Below are 20,120 nucleotides of genomic sequence, written 5' to 3'. Positions count from 1 at the left end.
TTTGTCAACTGCATGGCTGCTATTTTTCTATTCCAAAGAAAACTTTCATTTGTATTGCTTGTCCCCCAAACATAGCACTCTCATGGCTCACATCTCTGTACACAGTGCGTTAATTCTGAAGATATTGAACTCTTTCATAAACCAGTACTCTCCCTGTTGTATCCAGCTGTATGAATTTGCCTTCTCTCTGGCTTCTTTGCTCTGCCATCATTCTGCTTCTATTGTTTGCTCTCTGTTTTTCTGGCCTTACACTTTCTTATTTTCCTGATGAGAAATGTTGGTCAACACTGCAGGTAATTTTAGATTCATTTTTTGAAACCTCACACCCCAGATTCCCAAACTGGTGTTATGATTATCTCAAGTCAGCAGTATGTGGCAGAATGTGTGGCTTGCTGTAAACCTTTTTCAATGCCTATAGTCAGGCAAATTTCTAGTGCTTGCTATGTGCCCCTGCCCATAACTGCAGGCAGGCAGACTCAGAATACGCTGGTTTTGGCTGGGGAAGAGTTAATTTTTTTCACAGTGGCTCGTATGGGGCTGTGGTTTTAATTTTTGCTGAACACAAAAATTAAAGATTGATAATTTAGAGATGTATTTGTTATTGCTTAGCAGGTTTTACACAGAGCCAAGGCCTTTTCTACTTTTCCTACTGCCACACCAGCAAAGGGCTGGGGATGCATGGGATGCTGGGAGAAGACACAGCTGGGACAGGTGACCCCAATTGACCAAAGGGATATTCCAGACCATTTGACATCATGTTCAATATATAAAGTGGGGAAAGAAGGAAGCAGGGCAGATGTTTGGAGTGATGATGTTTGTCTTGCCAAATCACCCTTACCTGTAGTGGGTCTCTGCTTTCCTGGAGATGGCTGAACAGCTTCCTGCCCATGGGAAGTGGTGAATTAATTCCTTGCTTTGCTTTGCTTGTGTGCTGCTTTTGCTTTTCCTTTAAACTGTCTTTATCTCAACCAATGAGCTTTCTGTCTTTTACCCTTCAGGTTCTCTCCTCAATCCACTCCCACTGGTGTGGTATTGAGCAAGTGGGGATTGGCTGCATGGAGCTTGGTTGCTGGCTTGGGTTAAACCATGAGAATATATTATATTTTTTTCCTTTGTGTATTCATGTTGATCTTTAAATTAATATATAGCTTAGGGTTTAGTTAACTATGGATCTGCCAAATGTTGAGTGTTTCTTCTTTTTGAACAAGTCAGAAATTCATAGCTTTTACATGGGACAAAATGATAAGAAACATTGATCTCTACGGCATGTCATGGTATTTGAATTCTACCAGAAAACAAACAAATAAAAATACACAATAAAAACAAACTCTATACAGCCTCCAAATTTAGAGAGAATTCCAGTAAAACTGAGTATAGTGTAGAATGGAGACAATTAGTAGGCAAATGTTTTCAACCTGTTTTGAGATCTGCAAATGTACCAAAGGAAACCAAACTAAGAATATGAGCAAAAACTGGGAGAATATAATATAGAGATATAAGCTTTCCACAACGTATGACAGAAATATTGTGAGGGATAATCTCTATTTCCTGACTGGAACAGTGTGAAGCTTTTGGAGAAGCACATTTTCTGCATATGACGATTCTCATCAGATGCCATTTGTTCTGCTGCTTTTACCAGTGGAAGTGGTCACACAAAAGAGTGTGCAGAGCTCACCATGACTCCCTTCCAGCTGTTTCTGGCCATGACCATGTTCCATACTCTTCTGCAGTGATGCCTTGCTCTATGCTGTCATGGCAGCTCCTACTTCACAACAGGTTTATTTCTTCAACACCAAATTCATTAAAAAAGAACCTGTGAACCAGTTTTAACTAATGGAGAACTTAAACTCACTGTCACCATATATTATTACACTGTCTAACTATGTGCCTAAGAAAAGGCCACTAAAGTATCTTGAGCAAATATTTGGTTTAAAAAAGGATATGCTTTTAATAAGTTCTATTGGAAACACTTTGTGACTCAGTTTTCCTATTTTAGGTTTCACTATACTGTGATTTGACAGTCATGTACATATAAATACTGAATTCAGTACCTACCACAAGTAGATAAATCTTCCTGTTGAGGCTTTTAACTCATGTTAAAATCCCTGTCCACCCACCTTTATGAAAAAATGAGGTGCCTAATTTAGGAATTTATGTTCATTACACAGCTGAAATTAAATTGAAAGCTAGAAACCTAAGTTAAGCAAAGTAGACCCTTTAGTAGAATTCACAATCAAATACCCCAGTTAATGATCCCAAGTTAAGCTTTTTTCTTTAGGAATCTCATAAAGATTAAATTACTCATCTGGCTGAACATGACCCAGCAGCATGCCCAGGTGGTATCACCACTGGTGTGGCCAGCAGGACTAAGGTAGCAATTGTCCCCCTGCACTCGGCACTGGTGAGGCCACACCTCAAGTCCCATGTCCAGTTTTGGGCCCCTCAGCTCAAGAAAGAAATTGAGGGGCTGGAACATCCTGAGAAGAAGGGCACTGGAACTGGTGAAGAGTCTGGAGAGTGGGTTCTATGAGGAACGGCTGAGGGAGCTGGGGGAGTTTAGCCTGGAGAAGATTCAGGGGAGACCTTATTGCTCTCTACAAATCCCTGAAGGAAGGGTGTAGTGAGGTGGGGATTGGCCTCTTCTCCCAGGCAACCAGCAAAAGGGTGAGAGGAACAGGCTGTTGCATCCCGGGCTGAGTTCAGATTAGGGGTTCTGATATGTGTTAGGTAGACGGTTCTGTGTACCCCTGTGCACCCCCAATGTTTCCCCTCCCCGCGGTGGCCCAATCCCACATCACTTACCATTGGAGCTCACCCTGCCAGTCCTGTAACCACTCCCCTGCCCACTCCAGAGAGTTCTGTGCCTGTCACCCTGTTCCCACAACCCCATTTGCCCTGGAGCCCATGTCCACCCCTGCCGCGTTCCCATTGATCACCATGGTCCATGTCACCATCACGGCGCCTGTCCCCATTGGGCTGGTTGCTTCTGCCCTCCTTGTCCCACCCCCTAAAACATCCCGTGCCTCCCTGGTCCTGGTGCCATTTTCATCCATGCGGCATTTGGGAGCAGTTCGCAGCTTCTTCACCACACCTCCCGCGGCCAATTAAAGCTTTCCAGCCGTCCACGTGGATGAAGTGGACAATTCCTTCCCTCTCTGTCTCGTCCCTCACGTGGCAGCAGAAGCAGCCAGCCCTACCCTGGGCGCAGAAAGCAGAAGTGCCTGGGAATCACAGCAAGCACCGGTCCCGCCAAGAAGCAGAGGCGCCCGAGCCGGGCACTGTGGAGCTGCCCGGGGCTGGGAAAAATAACGCGTTGCCGCAACAGGCCTCAAGCGCAGCAAGGGTTTAGGTTGGACATCAGGAAGAATATATTCACTGAAAGGGTAGGTAAGTATTGGAATGGGCTTTTCAGGGAGGTGGTAAAACCTCCATCCCTGGAGGTGTTCAAGAAACGACAGGAAATGGGACTTAGTGCTGTGGTTTAATTGACATGGTGGTGTTCAGATAAAGGTTGGGCTTTGTGATCTTGGAGGCCTTTTCCAACTTTAATGGTTCAATGATCCTATATTTCCATGATCTTGGCTAGCCACACAGATTAAAATAAGAGATGCTATTAGATTAACCTTTTCAGTTTATTGTCACATTTTTAGTTTTCTACAAAGACGTTAAAATACATCAAAACCTTCATGACACATGAAACTATAGCAGTGTTTAACTTTGCACTTGAACAGCTAGATCTGATGTAAAGATCACCTGTTTCCTCCAATCACTTATTTACTGTTTTTAACTCTACAGAGAGATAACTATAAATGAAAGTATTAAAAGTGTTATTTTTCTATTTGGTGCCTTTTTACAGAACTTAGATCCAGTTCAGGCAATACCTTAAATAATCTGAGATTTTTTAAATCCAATGTTGAATATTACTTCATACATATGCAAAATCAGTAGCCTGTGCTTGAACATACATATATAACTGTATGAATGTGAGTGAGCATGTACTTACATTTAGATTTACATTGATATGGTAGAAATGATAGTACTTCCTGAAGCTTTACAGTCTATTTCCACCCCCTGGCTTTTTCAAATGTGCCTGCTCCTTGTAGTAGAATAAACCTAATATTAACAGCAGTCATATTCACATTTGCCTTCATTGCTAAACTAGCTTTTTAATCAGGTCTTAAATGTATACAGACCTTCAGGTTTTTCATGGGATGCCTATAAAGTGATTTCCTCTGATTATATTATAACCTTTAGCAATTTGGCAGGATGGTATTGAATTTGTGTGCGATTGTTAAATTGCTTAAGCAGCTATTTTTCTTATTTTTATTCCATTATAATTTTTCATGCATTTTTCCTAAAAAGTTTCTTTTTCAGTCAAAGAAATACTGTAGTCCTTCAAGAAACTACTGATTTAGTACAGATAGGCATTTCATGCAGGACAATGCCAACAGCATCATCTAACCATATAATTTAATACAAGGTATCTAGTATAAAGATATCAGTGCTGTAAAAGTCTCTCAGAGGGAAAAAAAAAAAAAACAAACAAGAACAAACCCAGCATATTTAATTTATGAATATAGAAATAGCATTTTCTAAATTTTCCTGGAAATAATGCAGTTGATTAATTTTAGCTTTCATGACAAATTTATTAATGTTATGCACAGATCAGAATTAATCATAGCCTTGAAATATTAATTTATATAAATATATACAAATTTAGAGTCCCAGAACTACTGGATGTTACTAAATAGAAAAACACCAAATTATGGATATTCTGGTAAAATTGCAAATAGTTTTGACAACACAATTTTTACACATGAAGTATGAATGCATTTGTCTAAATCATCATTTTTTTCCAGATACAGCCGTCACAGATTCAGCACAGTAATTTCTCCTTTTGCTACATATTATCTTGATGTTTGAAAGTCCCAACAGCCTTTGCTCTCAGAAAATTTACTCCACCCCAGCCAAAACCAGCACAGTTTGCCAATGTCACTCACCTCTTTTTAATCTGTTGTGCCCATAAGAACATAATGAAGCTTAAATTACCAATTATTTTGTTTATTTGTGCTTTCCCTTAAGCACTTTATACCAAGCATGCTTGTGAGAGTAATTGCTAAGTTACATGTACTTTCTTAGTCTTGAAAGATAACTAAGCTGAATGATTCCCTTTATGTGGATAAATTTCAGCTAATGGAACTCCAGCTAGAGGACTCATTATAATAAGAATTAAGCCACAATATCCTTCTAAGGAAAAATAACCAATCAACCAAGCAAACAAAAAAGTTCTACCAACAGCAAGAAGAAATCCAGACTAAGGAAAGAAATGATATCATTAATGCCTTGCAATAAAAATAGCTATGCACTCATTCTGTTTCCTGTGTTTACTACCATCTGATTTCAGAGCAGCTATCAGAAAAGTTCACATCAATGCCAGCAATTTGTATTCAACATAAAGGGCAGTGTCAGAAACTGCAGGTATGATACCCAGTAGAAGAACTGACTGAGACATGAATCTATAGAGATAGATCTGCAAAAAATACCTCGGCAATGACTATTCAAAAGTGCAACCAAAAGCTGAGTTGACAATTACTCTGTTACATCAAAACTTCCTTACAAAGAGGAGTCATTCCATAGGGTAAAAATGGCAGACAGGAGGAATTCTCTTTCTTTCTCTCTCTCTTTCTTTCTCTCTCTCTTTCTCTCCTTCTCTGTTTCTCTTTTTCTTTCTCTCTGTTTCTTTCTCTTTCTCTCTCTCGCTCTCTTTCTTTCATCTCCAGTCATCCATTTCTAACATATATATATTTTTAAATTTATATACTTACATTTATATGAATCCATTCTACTGTATTATCTACTTTTCAAAGTTTATATATAACACTAAAATATAATCCTTATTAATCTTTTTTACAAAGTTCATGATTCTATTCAATTGAAGAAATATCAATGACCCCATTTTAATGCAATTTATAGAATAGAAAACTTTTCTTAAAATATTTCTGAGATCTATCCTAGATTCTAAGATTTCTGTCTAATGCATTGTATCAGGAAGGACTCTGAATCCCTTTGGTATTGTTAACTAATGGCAAAAAGATTATAGCAAAATTCAGATGAAATAATGCTTACATCAAACCAAACATTTTATTCTAAAAGGAGTAGAATTCAAGGTTGCAAATACAAAATGTGATAGAAAGAAACAATATCCAATATTTTGGCTAATATATTGCTAATATACAGCAATAATATATATTTTTGGTCATAATTCTTGAACGAAGGACCTGGCAAATATTCAAAACTGTGCATTGGAAAGTCATGGTCTGTTTTGCTTCTTGTCCTCACCAAACCCAATATTTATTTTTCATTCACAAAACAGCTTCAAAAGATGGAATAGGTTCAAAAACTCAAAATCTACCTACCAATACTATTCAAGAAGAGTAGTAGTCAAGGTAGAGAACTGTTTCATCCTGGGAAAAATATGGAACAAATAATTTCAGAAAAAAAACCCTGAATGTGGTCTTTCTACATCTGAGCCAATATCTTCATAAGAGCATATTTAAAGGCTATCCAGAGTTTTACCTATGATGTAAAGAAGCTGGGTAGCTAAAGAGAGACAGTACTACTATTTTCTATCTCTTTGGTAGGAATGAAATCTATTTATGAGTTAGTAATTCTGCTTTCAGTTACAAAACTGTAAAAATATAAGGGATTTCTTGCATGTTTGCAATTTTAGTTATTGCCTTGATACAATTATTTTTCTTGGCCTCTAATAAAAGTTTTCTTGACATTAAGGTAGTTTAAAAATTATATCTCTCGAAGTGTATACTTAGATACATGTTGGTAGATTAGAAGGCTATTTCCATTTTACAAACAATAGTTTAATCAGCAATGATCTCTGTATGACCCAATGTTAATACAACTGTAATTGATAGCAAAATGGAGAGGGGAAGTAGAAGAGGAAGGGGAAGGGAAAAGGAAATATGTAGATTTCATCCTTAATGTCTTACATGCAAGAAGTGAGGTATAAGATCATTCAATCTGGGTTTTATTAATTTAATTTTTTCTAATTACTGTGTCTTTATTAGTCACAGAAGTTGAGTGACGCAGAATAATATTAGAGTTGTTTTTCTCCTCAAAATACTTTTAATTAAATGTTATCTTCTAATGGACAAGGACCTATCATTTAATATACCTAATAAATAACTACAGATACTTCTGTGTAATATCCATAGAACATAGCACTTAATATCATAACCCATAAAAATGTAACTGATTTTAAGTGCATTGAAGAAAACATTATATTCTTGCTGGATTTTGTTAGCATAAAGCATTCAATAAATCTACAATATTTTCACTTTTGAACTACCGTTCATTGAAAACAATTTTCTTGAAAAAAATGTGCTAAATAGATCAACCTTTAGTCTTTCATAGACTAAGCACTTCCACTGAGCACATTGGGTTGATATTTAGTCATGAAACCTAAAGACTGAAATTAAATTATATTCTGACAGTGGTTGAATATACTTAAATCAGTCATTGTTCATTACTCTTATTTATCAGTCATGGGATGCCCTACACCACCTGGATATTCCTAGAAATACAAAATACAAAAATGTTGGAGGTTTCCTAGGAGGCTATCTTCTCTTCCTTCCCCTTCCTCCTCTTAAATGAAAAATCCAGACTGTTTTCCTTTGTATTGAAAGTTTGACTAATTCAATCTGATAATGGAAACACAAGCCATGAGACATTAATGGTACCAATTTCAATTGCTTTATAATGTTGAATAAAAGAAATGTCATAGATTTCTACCAGTAGAAGAATATTTCTGATCACTGATATTATTACAATGTTAATGTATCATTAAATGTTATGTTAAAGAGAGTGAAGATAATTAGCATGCACAGGCCTAAAAGATCAAATCAATGCTGGTAAATAGCTCATGCCTTTTAAAAACCTCCCTCCAGAAATGGATGGTGTATGAAGAAGAAAAGACCTGTTTGTGAACCTTTATGCACATTGCTTAGATGTGGAAATCAGGGAGAATGTTGTGGTACTCCTCTATGGAATACTATGTGATACTGTGTATATTTCACACAAGGAGAGTATCAAGGCCATTGAACTGGAAAGAAATGAAATAGCTACACATTCTCAGTCACAGGCTTGTGATCTGCTTTCCAGCTTGGCTGCTTACTGCTGGATCTCTTCTCCATGAGCATTGTCCTTGGTTTTAGCTCTTTTAGCTCTAGACCCACATCTCTTAAAACCAGCTATCCAAGTGAGCTACAAATGTTTGACCCATCTCCTACTCTTCATAGCACTGCCTCACAATCAAAAGCATCTGGCCTAATCTTTTGCCCAAAAGGATTCAAACGTGATTTGTCAGAATGAAAGAAATCAGTGATCTGTAGAAGGATTGGTTATATACCCTGGAAGTCTCCAATTGCCTAAATTAATTGAGTAAAGAAGAAAATGACACACATTAACTCTGAATGTTTTTGAATTAAAAAAAAATTAAAAAGAGTATTAAAAATTAACCCTAAATTAAAAAAAAAATTATATACTATTGATGATCCTCAATTTTTATAGAGTTAAAACTCTCTAAAGCTTTATCGAATTTCAAAACTTTATCTCATTTCAAAACTGAGGAAAGGGCAACAGGTGAGTCAAAAAAGTGAGAGTCACAAAAGTGATACAATTGGGTGAGATTTTAAAAAGTAAAATTGTTCATGAGATAATATACTATAATAATACATTTTATATTTGTGTTATGTAGATAAATAGATGAACCAAAATTCTATGTGAATATTCCTCTGTCCTTGTACTCCATACATTCTATGTTTGGTTCATAGTGTGGTTCATTTTACATGCACTTAGCAGTAGTTAAATAGGCTATTAAAAATACTGAGTTACCTCCCCTCCCTCCTTGCCCTCTAAACAATGAATTGAGCTTTGAATAAATAATTGAGATAACTTCTGTAAAGCCTTGTTTGTTTGCTTGTGGTCTGACTTAGGCTTTAGTCATTAATGTTAGTGTACCTTCAACACCCTCAGCTGTGCTTTAAGTTTATCAGAAGACACTGTTGATTGAATGTAGTTTTATGGTAGGTGTAATACCACTCCATAAAAAGAAGATATATTCTGACTTCAGCATCTGACTTCCTCTTACATACTTAGCATCCTGGGTGAAATTTGTTTAATCTTTGGAATGTCACATCAGGATAGCAATTTATCTCAGTCCAAATGAATACCCTAAGTAGATCAGATGAAGTAGCCTCTAGAGAGTGCTATAAAGTATAAGTATATAAGTATATAAAACATTCTACGCTCATAGTTAAGACCATATATATCGAGATCTATATTTTAAAGCTATCTGTCTCTTAGAGATTTGAGGTTTGTTGATAAAACTTTCACCTCTGCTATTTTCCTTTTAATAGATGTTTAAAATGAGAAGTGTTTTCACTCTGAAAATCTTCAAATCTCTTCAAATTTCATTTTCATTGACTACATAGCAAATGCAGGCACTTACTTTCAGAAGATGCATCTATTCTACCTTATATATTTAAGTTGTGACTCAATAATATAATTTTTCTCTGAGCATGTGTGTGCATATTTTTCATTTGTGTACCTGAATTGAATGTGACTTAGACTTTCAGCATTTGCTTGTACATTTAACAAGTCGTAAACTACCACAAAACACAAAATTTTCACTAAGTATGAAAGCCCTACATAATCAATATTTTTAGTTTTTGAAAGCCAAATAAATAAATAAGAGTAACTTATTATAAGTGAATTTAACAGTATGAATTCCTATGACTGTATTTTAAATCTGTTGTGTTTCTGTTCTAATATCTATGGCATATATAGCAACTAGCTGCCAGCCTATTGTTTTTCATTAAGGCAAAGAAGGGGCAGGGCTGGAAAGTATATTTTCAGGCAGAGAAATAGTTTCAAGAATACTGAAAGATACTGTGATTTCTTCAATCTGGAAAACAAATGTGCAATAGCAGCAATATATAATACTAAGATTTATTTCAAAGATTATTGAATTCAGGGTTGAATGTGCTTGATTAATTAATTGAATTAAATTGCAGTCTTTTCCCATTTTATAATCTTGAAAATCCTGTTCTGAAATGTAGTTGATTTCCTTCAGTAATACTTTTCAATATCTTCTTAAATGGTACCAAGTGATTGGTCTAAGTTAAAAGGAATTGAGCACATATATGAGCACAGTTTGTAAAAGTGTGGAGGCAGCCAGTGTGGTGCCCCACCTTGATAATTCTGGCATTCCTTTTCTAGTCCAGCTGTCCCTGGAGGGGTGTCTGAATCCAAACCCTAGACTTAGCCCTTACCCTAACCACAATGAATTCTTGAGGCTGCATCTGAGGTCCTTATCAGCATGGCCCAGATTGGAAAAGTGTTGAGGCAGTCATATTGTCACTTTGTCATATCCACTTGGCATGCCTCAGTGTCCCTGGAGCTGCAGGCTCTGTGGCTCTCTGAACCATGACACAAACCCTAAATTTAAAGGGATCTTGTTGTTCCTCATTTGAGTTCCCCATCAATACGGGTGAACATAATTAGAAAGGTGTAGAAGCAACAATATTAGTGCCCTGCTGTGATCCCCTTGGCATGCCTTTTCCAGCCCTAGTATCCCTTGGATTATGGGCTGTCTGGGTCTCTGAACCCTAACCCACAGCATAGTAATCTTGGTGCTGCATCAGAGATCCCCACGACTACATGTGTTCCAGAATAGAAAATATGTAAGTAGCTATGTTTATGTCTGCTGCAGATAAGTAAAGCCTTATAAAATAAGGGCCTTTTTACTCTTGTAAAATCATGGCTCAGGACTACTACTTTGGCTAAGTAGATGAGGACTATGGGAAAGTGACTCAGCTGATTTAGAGGTAGAAAAACAATTTATATAACCATCACATATTCACATTGTGATGTATGTTGAATTATGTTTGTTATGATTTAAAACTGTGTAACTCATAAAGACCTAACTGCTTAAAAAGGCCTGTTTTTTGCAATAGGTCCTTTGCACCTGCCTAGGGATTCCGTGTCGCTTTGTTTTGTACAGATGTCCTGCCATGACCCACTTGGCACACCTTTTCCAACCCCGGTATCTCTGAAGCTGTAGGCTCTGTGGCTCTCTGAACCATAACCCTAATGTACTATTGGTGCTGCAGGTTAGTTCCCAATAAGAATGGGTAGCCCAGACTGGGAAGCAGAGGTACACTGCTCAGATGGGTAAGGGCTGATCTCCCCTGAGATGTTCCTGTTGCACCTTTTGTGGGTTTCATTGTTATTTCTCAGCTGTTTAGATCAAGAATGTGCATCTGCATCTCTCTACATATGAAAAAACAAGTGGTCTAAGTTTTTCATATGCTCATAGGAATGGAGTGACACAGCAGTCACAATTGTGAAGTCCACTGTCCTAGTGCCGGGCCAAGGCATCCTCTGATTGTCACTTTGATGCCCTCTTCTACATTCTTTTTGGCTCTTCCCTGCATCCTCTCCTATTGCCCCTGGAGTCTCCTGTGTTCAGAGCCACTCCATCCATGTGTCTGCAGTAGTACCTCTCAGAGCTACTTCCTATGTGTCTCACCAAGACCCTCTCTACCACATGTCTCCACAAGAGTCAAATTTTATTCTAGGGGTAAAAAAAATCACAAAATCAATCTCCTTCAGTCAGACTCTTCAATTAAAATCTTAATTTCATTCTACTGAGTAGCAATGTTCTGCTTTATTACCGACTATCAGTGTCTGTCCACGCTTGCTGGTACATGTCATTCTTTGTGATATTTTAAATTATCTCCTTGGTACAATGCTGGATAGGAAACTGAGGGTCAGGTCAAGCTGAATGCTACTGTGGCAGACCAGTGTGGTTTAAGGATTCAGTCTCATTTTTTACTTTCAACTTACTGATGATTTTTCCAGTCTAATTTCAGTTATTTTAATAATTTGAGGAATCAAAACGTAGTTGAATGTTTCAACTCTGTCAGATAACAGAAGAGGAATAAGCCTTCATTTAGTTGCCATTGCAGTTCATATTTCAAAATAAACTTGATAATATAAGTGAGAATTGCTTACAATGTCTCTTAGTCAATAACTGGTGCTGCTTAATTAATCTTAAATTCATATTCTGTATTACAAAGCAACTTATTATAAACAAGCAGAAAGTATAAAAAAAAAAAAAACAAACATCTGATCTATCTAAAATATTTTCTTGGATTTACACCTTAAAAACTTAGAAACTTCTTTCAGTGTCAGAAGACAAGGGAAGGATTTTGGAATCTGAAATCCATTTAATATCAAGACAATTATATGAATTGCTGAAAATATGTGGTTTTTAATATAATTTTCTTTTTATATCAACTTTTTTTTTTATTATGAACACTGTGTACTAGATTATGCTCAGAGAGAAGAAATATAAACCTGGTTTTGTCTTACACTCCCATACTTTATGATGCCTATTTTGAACAGTTCTAACCTTATGCAGGCTTATAGTTATGTAATATTTTGATATTAACATATGTACTCTTCCTTCTTTTGGGAACTCTGGTAGTCCTTTCCATCCATTGAGAAGAGGCAGTGGTCTGTTTTCTAGACAAAGTAATAACTGCAGCAATTTGAGGAGTTACCCCTTACACCAAAACCTACGAATGGAATTTAATTTTTTGTATTGCATGGGTCAGGCCTACTAAAAACCTCTCCTTTTTCCAGAAGGAAGGTATCTTTTATGTTTCATTATATCAGTGGCAATGTGTTTGGGTTTTTTTTTTTTTTATATTAGTGCTATTTTTGGTAGTAACAGGGGCCTCTGATTCAAAAAATGAAGATCTTGTTATACTCCTTCAGTAACTATTCTATCCTAGTAAGGGGAAAAAACTTGAATAAAACCACTTTAATAGTTCTTTTCTCAGGGATAATTTTAGGTTGCTATCAAAAGAAAACTTATTTATTATCATAGATTTACAGTGTTTACAGATACAGTATAATTTAAAATACATTTCATAAATATTAACCAGTATCCTTGACACTCCATTACTATTATTTTTTTTTAAAAAAAAGCTATTTACATAGGCAAAATTTAGATGTTCGTGTGGAATAACTTTAATAGTTTCATAATAGATTTCATGCTGCGGACATGATAAACAACCATTAACTGCTGATAGAAAATGCTATCAGTGTCATGTGAAATTAGTTGGAAAACAACTGTCATGTGATGTTTGTTTGCAGTTTACTATCCAAAGAGTGCATATATTTTGTAATTCTTGGACATGTGATTAGGAGCTTCATGGTCAAAAAGAATTTTTCATATTTATTTTCAGTTATTCATAAGGAATTGTACATAGCTTAGTGAACTATATATATATATTTTTAACCACTGAAGGGTTATGAACCATGGATGTTCTTTCATGAATGTGCCTCAATTTTCATGTAATATTTTTTATGATTGTGTATATATATGAAAATTAACTTCCAGCACCAAGACCTTAAAAAATGTCTTTCAAGTCTTCTTGACTTGCTTTCAGTTCACTGTTGTTCTCAGTAATAACTGGCTCTTTTTTAACACGTACCAAGGAAGCTGACTGTCAATCCCTGTGTAAAGAAATTTGATATTTCAGGAAAAAAAACCAAAAAGTTTAACACAAAATCTGGTAAATTACCAAAGAAACATTAGAAGCATTATATTTGTACAGGTATATTAGTAAACATTGTTACAAAGCTAGCTATTGATTTTTACTGGAAGTACACCAACATTTGTGGATGTTTCCTGAGACACTCACATATATTTATTAAAGACCAGCTTGCTTAGACATACAAGAAATGGGCAATTTCCTCACCCAGCATTAATCAACTTAAAATCATTGCCTTAAAATCAAGCATCTAATTCAGACTACTCATCTAGGTCTGTATCTGTAGTCAATGTACAGATTCTAGAGTTTAGTTTCTTTTAAAAAAAAGTCTCTTTGTAACATTTAAAAAAAATCTAATTAAGTCACTCTGGATTGCTTTTCCTGATCACAGAGTTTGCTTTTCTTAGTCTTCTGTTAAACACAAATACTTATACTTTGATCTACAGGTACACACACAAAGGTTCTGTTTTAAAACAATGAAGAGAGTTGACTGGTGAGAGTTGCTAGAAAGTATTTGCTGGAAGATGCAGTTCTGCCATGTGTAATGTATCTATCAAATAACCTCTCTGAATATTGTTGTGAATACATAATTTAATACCTCAAGAGAAATTATTTCATGTATTATTAATGCATATGATGGTATTATCAGTCAACCTGCATTAATTTCAACATTCTGTATTATGATATATGTATGTGTGTGTGCATATGTTTTATTTTCCAGCATCCAATATTTCTTCTTTCAGTAATATTAAAAATCACATACAAAATACTGCATTCAGAATCAGGTTCAAAACAGTGTGGATTTTTTCAAAACCAGAGCTTGTTTCTAAACACAAAAAATAAATTATAGATGAAAAGGATATGTAAATAAAATTTATGTTTAGTTCCTGGAGAATGATATTGAAAAACACTGTCAAACTTGCTTAGTCACTTGAAGATACTTTAGACCCTAAAACTGAAGATTGTGAATATGCACATATTTACAGCTGCAAATGTCTAGATAAAATAGACATTTGCAAAATGCAAAAGAGACAATGTATTCAGTATGCTCAGAACAAGCTGTACTTTGCATTTCATAACTCTGTGCTGTGTTATTTCAGTTACTTCACTTAAAATCAAAGGCTTTTGAATAAATTTTCAAGGAGAACATTTTCTAGGAGATAGGAAGACTGGACTGAAATTTTTGCAGTGGCATTCTTCACATCCCAGTGAATCCCCCAGGGGATGTGAAGTCACCAGACCACCAGATACTTTGTTTAAAATTCCAACCTACAACAAGCAGGCACTGTGCAGCTGGAAGAGTTAGATACACAGCACCAGAGCTAGCACAGGCTAGAGAACAGCTGATTACATTCAACATTGTAGCCAGGACCTGTCCTATGTATGAGGTAGAGGTAGACTAAAGATTAATATTTATTTGTCTTATATGTGGACATCAGTGAGCCAAACCAGTACATTAAGCAATTCACAACTCTATAAGACAATATATATAATCTCAGCAGTATATAAAATGTTATTGCAAAGGAGATTTGCAGAATAGGTCTACAAGCAGGGTTCAAGAAACTATATGTAAGCAGTAAAATCTGTGAAGGAATGTATAGTAAGAAGAAACAGTATTTGTTAAAACATTAATAACTAGAGGTACTATAAGATCAAATTTGATGACCTGAACAGGTAAGATCACCTCATTTCAGATGAAGAGAGATCTGTGGAACATAAAACATCAGTGAAGAGAGACTCAAAATGGGATAGAATTAATATTCCTGCTTTATTTCTAGCTTCCCTTGTCAAAGAGTTGCCAGACACGGTCATCTTGATGTCAGAGAGCTAAGAGCTCTCTGACTACACAACACCAGCTACACGTTGCTGCTGGTTTAAGTTCTAAATCTTAAAGACATTTTTATATGTGAGGTAATAATAATTGGCAATGACTCAGAAGCAGGATTTGCAATGCTTATTGCTAATGAATAGCAACACAACAAACTATTATTCTGAGGTTTAAAACTGGCCACATCTCTCCATTGTCTCTATTTAGAGTGATTTCTAATTTCCTTGCTGAACGTTTGCATACATTATCCACATACATAATGTAGCTATACATGCATTATGCATACACATTTGTTACAGGTAAAAATTTGCAGCATATATTCAGTTTTAGAAATTTCCTTATCATTTTAGAAGCCAAGCTGGGGGGAATTCAAGACCTAGGACAGGTCTTGGTATAGCCTCAGATATAGCTCTAAAGTTGCAATGGATGAGTACAGACATCACCTCTAGATGTTTCCTCCATGTATTCATATTCAACACTTCGTGAACTAGTGCCCAGTCACAAAACCAAGTTCTTATAACATAACTGTTTATGCATGGCTTTCTTTGTTCCACATAGCCGGAGGTGATCTTCTAAACCTGTCTCAGGAAAAACATGGATGCCACTATAGTGTCACAGCATATGTCACAGCCAAGACAGCTACAACACACAGAGCATGAAACAATTTCAGAAAGTTTTAAGCATTCACCCATACAGAGTAACACCATACCTAAACAGAAGACCTCAGGCTACTGCCCTTCTTGAGCTTTAGCCCAGCTTTTTATACCCCTGATTGTTCATGCATTGCACCTGTGTGCTTTCTGTTCCCTTTGGTGATTGGTCAGTGCACCTCAGCACTCTGTGTCTCATGACCTTCAGTACTGCTCACCTTCTTTTCCCATGTGGCTCATTAGGGATCAGGCTCAGCCACAGCCCCACTCCCAAATACCACAAACTGTGTGCCTACACTATCATGCTGCTTTAGGTATCCAAGTAAAGTTCAGACTGAAATCTCAGGTCCTCAAGTGTGTTGATGTGCCTCAAAATACTGTGTTGGGAAAAGGAAAATACACTGTTAATATGCAGGATTTGCTGTTAGTTCAATAAATATTATAGCAGTGTTTTAGTCCAAATTATATAATCAATGTAGAAAAACCACACCAATGCCAATCAAGTTAGATTTTTACAGAAAAGTCTTCTTTGTATCCACTCCTTTCTGATGTTATATTTACATTCTCAGTGTACCTTTGTGTACTTTCCCAGAGGACAAAGACATGTTGCCAGCATCCAAAGCTTTTCCCTGGGAGGAACAAGATGGTTGTGGTGAATTGTTGCATCCTGGGCTGGGTTTTAGTTAGGGGTTTTATAATGTTAGTTAGTCGGTTCTGTGTACCCCCATGTTCCCCCCATGATGGTTTGCTCCCGGTCACTTGCCATTGGAGCTTCCCCACGTCAGTCTTGTAACCACCCCCTGTTCATTCCTGAAACTTCTGTGCCAGTCACCCCATCCCCGTCTCCCTATTTGTCCTGGAACCCTGTACACACCCCTGTCATGTTCCCATTGGTTGCCGTGGTCCACGTCACCCCCCACATTGCCTGTCCCCATTGTGTGGGAGGGCTTCTGCCCTTGTCTGCCCGCCCCTTGTAAAACCCCATGCGTCCTCGGTCCCCTCACCATCTTGTCCACACAACACTAGGGAGCGGTTGCTGCTTTCCACAGCAGCACCATGCGGCAATAAAACCTTCTCCAGCCAACTGCAAGGACAGGGTGTGCCTCCTTTGCCCCTTTACCTCATCCCAGTGTCAGTTACACAACACGGCAGCCCACGTGGAGGCTCAGTGCTAGAGCCTCCAAACCAGTGGCAAACCACCCAGACTCCCGGGTGATATGCTGAGCCTAGCCGGGCTCCCCGAGCCATCCGGGACCGGGAAAAAGAACGCAAAGCCGCAAGTGATGCCCAACAGTCAGGCCACGGCCGACTGTAGCTGACGCAGGTGGAGTTTCACCGTAAGGCACCCCGAAGCCATGTGGAGAGCAGCAGGCGCCGCCACGGAGCCGAGCAGCAACTGCCACTGGTGAGCCGAGTGAGCCGCGGCTTCCGCGCGGAACAGTGCCTTACACTGGACTGAAAATTGGAGCATAGGCTTCACGAAGTAGATCAGTGAAGACTCCACCACCCCCGAGGAAAGCACGCAGTGCTGTCCCTGCGTGGGAAGGAAGTGCAACTTTTCACAGCCGCGAAAGGTGAAGAAATGTCGTTTCCCGGAGCAAGGACTCTGGCTGCAGTTTTTGTTTGCGAAGATGCCGGCTTGGTGACTATCAAGGCCAGGGGGGAACCCACCTGATATTCTCCTTCACTGGGGTGGGCTTTGCTGCGATCCCGAGGTAGGGGACACGCCATGCACAGCGCGAGCAGTGGCCGCTGGTGTCCTTTGCCTTTTTTGCTTTTTTTTCCACTTTTCCTGCCGCCAGGGGTGGGGTTGTGGGGGTGAGATAGCATGGGGACCATGCTAACCACCCAACAGAAGGAATTTTACCTCCAAGTTAGAGAAATCCTAAAGGTGAAGGGTTCTTTCCCCAAAAGTTCTGTTAAAAGTTTCATTTGGTGGTTGTGCTACTCGTTCCCCTGCATATCCATGGAGGATGCTCACAAAAAAGAGTTTTGGGAGCGTGTGGGGGCAAAATTAGCGGAGGGAATTGAGTGCAGGGATCCCTCCATCAAAGATTGCTTTCCTAAGCTCCATCTGTTAGTCTGGGAGGCTGTAAAAGCAGAGACCATGCGGGACACAAGCCGGGAAGGGGAGAAGCCACCGGATGAAACTGTTGTTCCCCCTGAACCCATTTCCCCACCCTCCTCTCCTACCCCTTCTTCCCCCGCTGCCGGGTGGGCAGGGTGGAGTACTCCGCCGCTCCGAGGTGCAGGTCCAAAAACGTGGACCGTGGTCCTGGCTCCCCCGAGCCCCCCCGGCATCCCCGCCTTAGCGATATTGGCTATGTCACCTGACCCCAAACCCTCCTTCCAATCCCTTTTTCCCAGTTAAAAATCCCAGTTTTGGCGCTAGCCCATGCAGTTCTATCCCCCTGAATCCTTTTCTTTGTTCCCCTGAGGAAGCCCCGCCAGCCACATGGTGAGTGCCATTGTCTTCCCAAAATGGAGGATGGGCGCATGAGGGTGCTTCTTCTTCCCATAATCCTTTCCTCCCCTTTGTTCCCTTCGTCCTCGCCTTCGACCCAACCCCCTCCTGCTTCCCTGTGAGCATGGGTACTGCCCCCTCCAGGCATCGGGTTGCTCTCCCTCCCCCTGTACCTCCTCATGTGGGTGTTCCATCCTTGTATGTTCTCCCTGCTGCGTCATCAGCTCCACCCTCTCCCGACAGGGAGAGCTCTGTCACCTCTGCCCCACTGTCCCAGGAAGGGGACTACACCTGTCCTGTTCCCCGCACCCTGCCTCCGCGTTCTCCTGCTCCCGGAAGGTCGGGGTGGGGGGCCCGGGGCCCGGTTTGTGAAATCGAGCAGCTGCTCTCCACACCAGCCTCCTACACCAGGGGAGGGGAGAACCCTACATGGGAACCCCTTCCCTATAAATCAGTCAAAGAGGTCTGTAAAACATTATGAGATTTCAGCCAAGAAAGCCCCTTCTTTAAGGGCATTCTACAAGCGACTTTAACATCTAGAACAATGGTACCAGCAGACCTCAAATGTCTGTTTAGCTGCTTGCTTCTCGCATTGGAATACAATTTGTGGGAGAGGAAGTGGAAAAAATTGGCAGCAGTCCTGCTTCCTGAAATCTGAGAGGGACCATATAGCCTTGATTTCGTGGAAGAACCAATCACTTTAAACCATCTTGTGGGTGAAGGAGAATGGAGTGAAGGGCAGCTCCAGGCTCGGGGGATTCCAACGGCCATGCTGGACATGTCCAGGGGTGCAGCAGAGCACGCGTTCCTGGCCATGCCCACCAAGGATCCGATGGTGCCCTACACAGCAGTTAAACAATCTATTGCTGAGCCTTTTGTAGACTTTGTAGACCGGGTCCGGGCAGCAGTCGAGAGGTGTGTGGAAGGACCTGAACTCCAGGACAGACTGGTCCTAGAAGTGGCATCCATGAACGCCAACAAAATGTGCAAAAGAATCATTCTAGCACTGCTAGTTTCACCACCTCCGACCCTCGATCAGATCATCGAGGAATGCACACTGAAGCCACACCTGATGATGGAGGAGGTCCCAAAGAAGCACAGAGAAAAACAAGTTGCCTCGGCTGCTGTACCTCCAAGGGACTCAGCACCGAAGCAGTTTCCATCCAAATGCCAGTGATTCCACTGTCATCGGGAGGGACATTTTCTAGCTCCGCGTCCATTTTTAGGGACTGCACCACCCGGGGCAGCGGGAATAGGGAGGGGGGAAGGGAACCCCACAGTTCCAAAAAATTAAGGGGAGAGTGCGCACTTGCCTAGCATGCTGATGAAAATGAGGCAAAGTCACAGGGCTGCAAGAGGAGCTGCGATGCACCACACAGTTCCATCTGTGAGTGGCTGCCTATCAACAACTGACAAAAGGGAACATTATCGGCTTCAAGTCACTACCTCTGTCCATTTTCGTTCCCAGGACAGGCAATTCTTCATAGCAGATGCAGAGCTTCTGTCGCACATCTGCCACTGTGAAACCAGGCAAAAAC

The sequence above is a fragment of the Vidua chalybeata genome, chromosome 2 (assembly GCF_026979565.1).
Source record: "Vidua chalybeata isolate OUT-0048 chromosome 2, bVidCha1 merged haplotype, whole genome shotgun sequence".
Classification (NCBI taxonomy): Eukaryota; Metazoa; Chordata; class Aves; order Passeriformes; family Viduidae; genus Vidua; species Vidua chalybeata.
The sequence above is the reverse complement of the archived record's forward strand: the minus strand, read 5'-3'. Positions refer to the sequence as shown.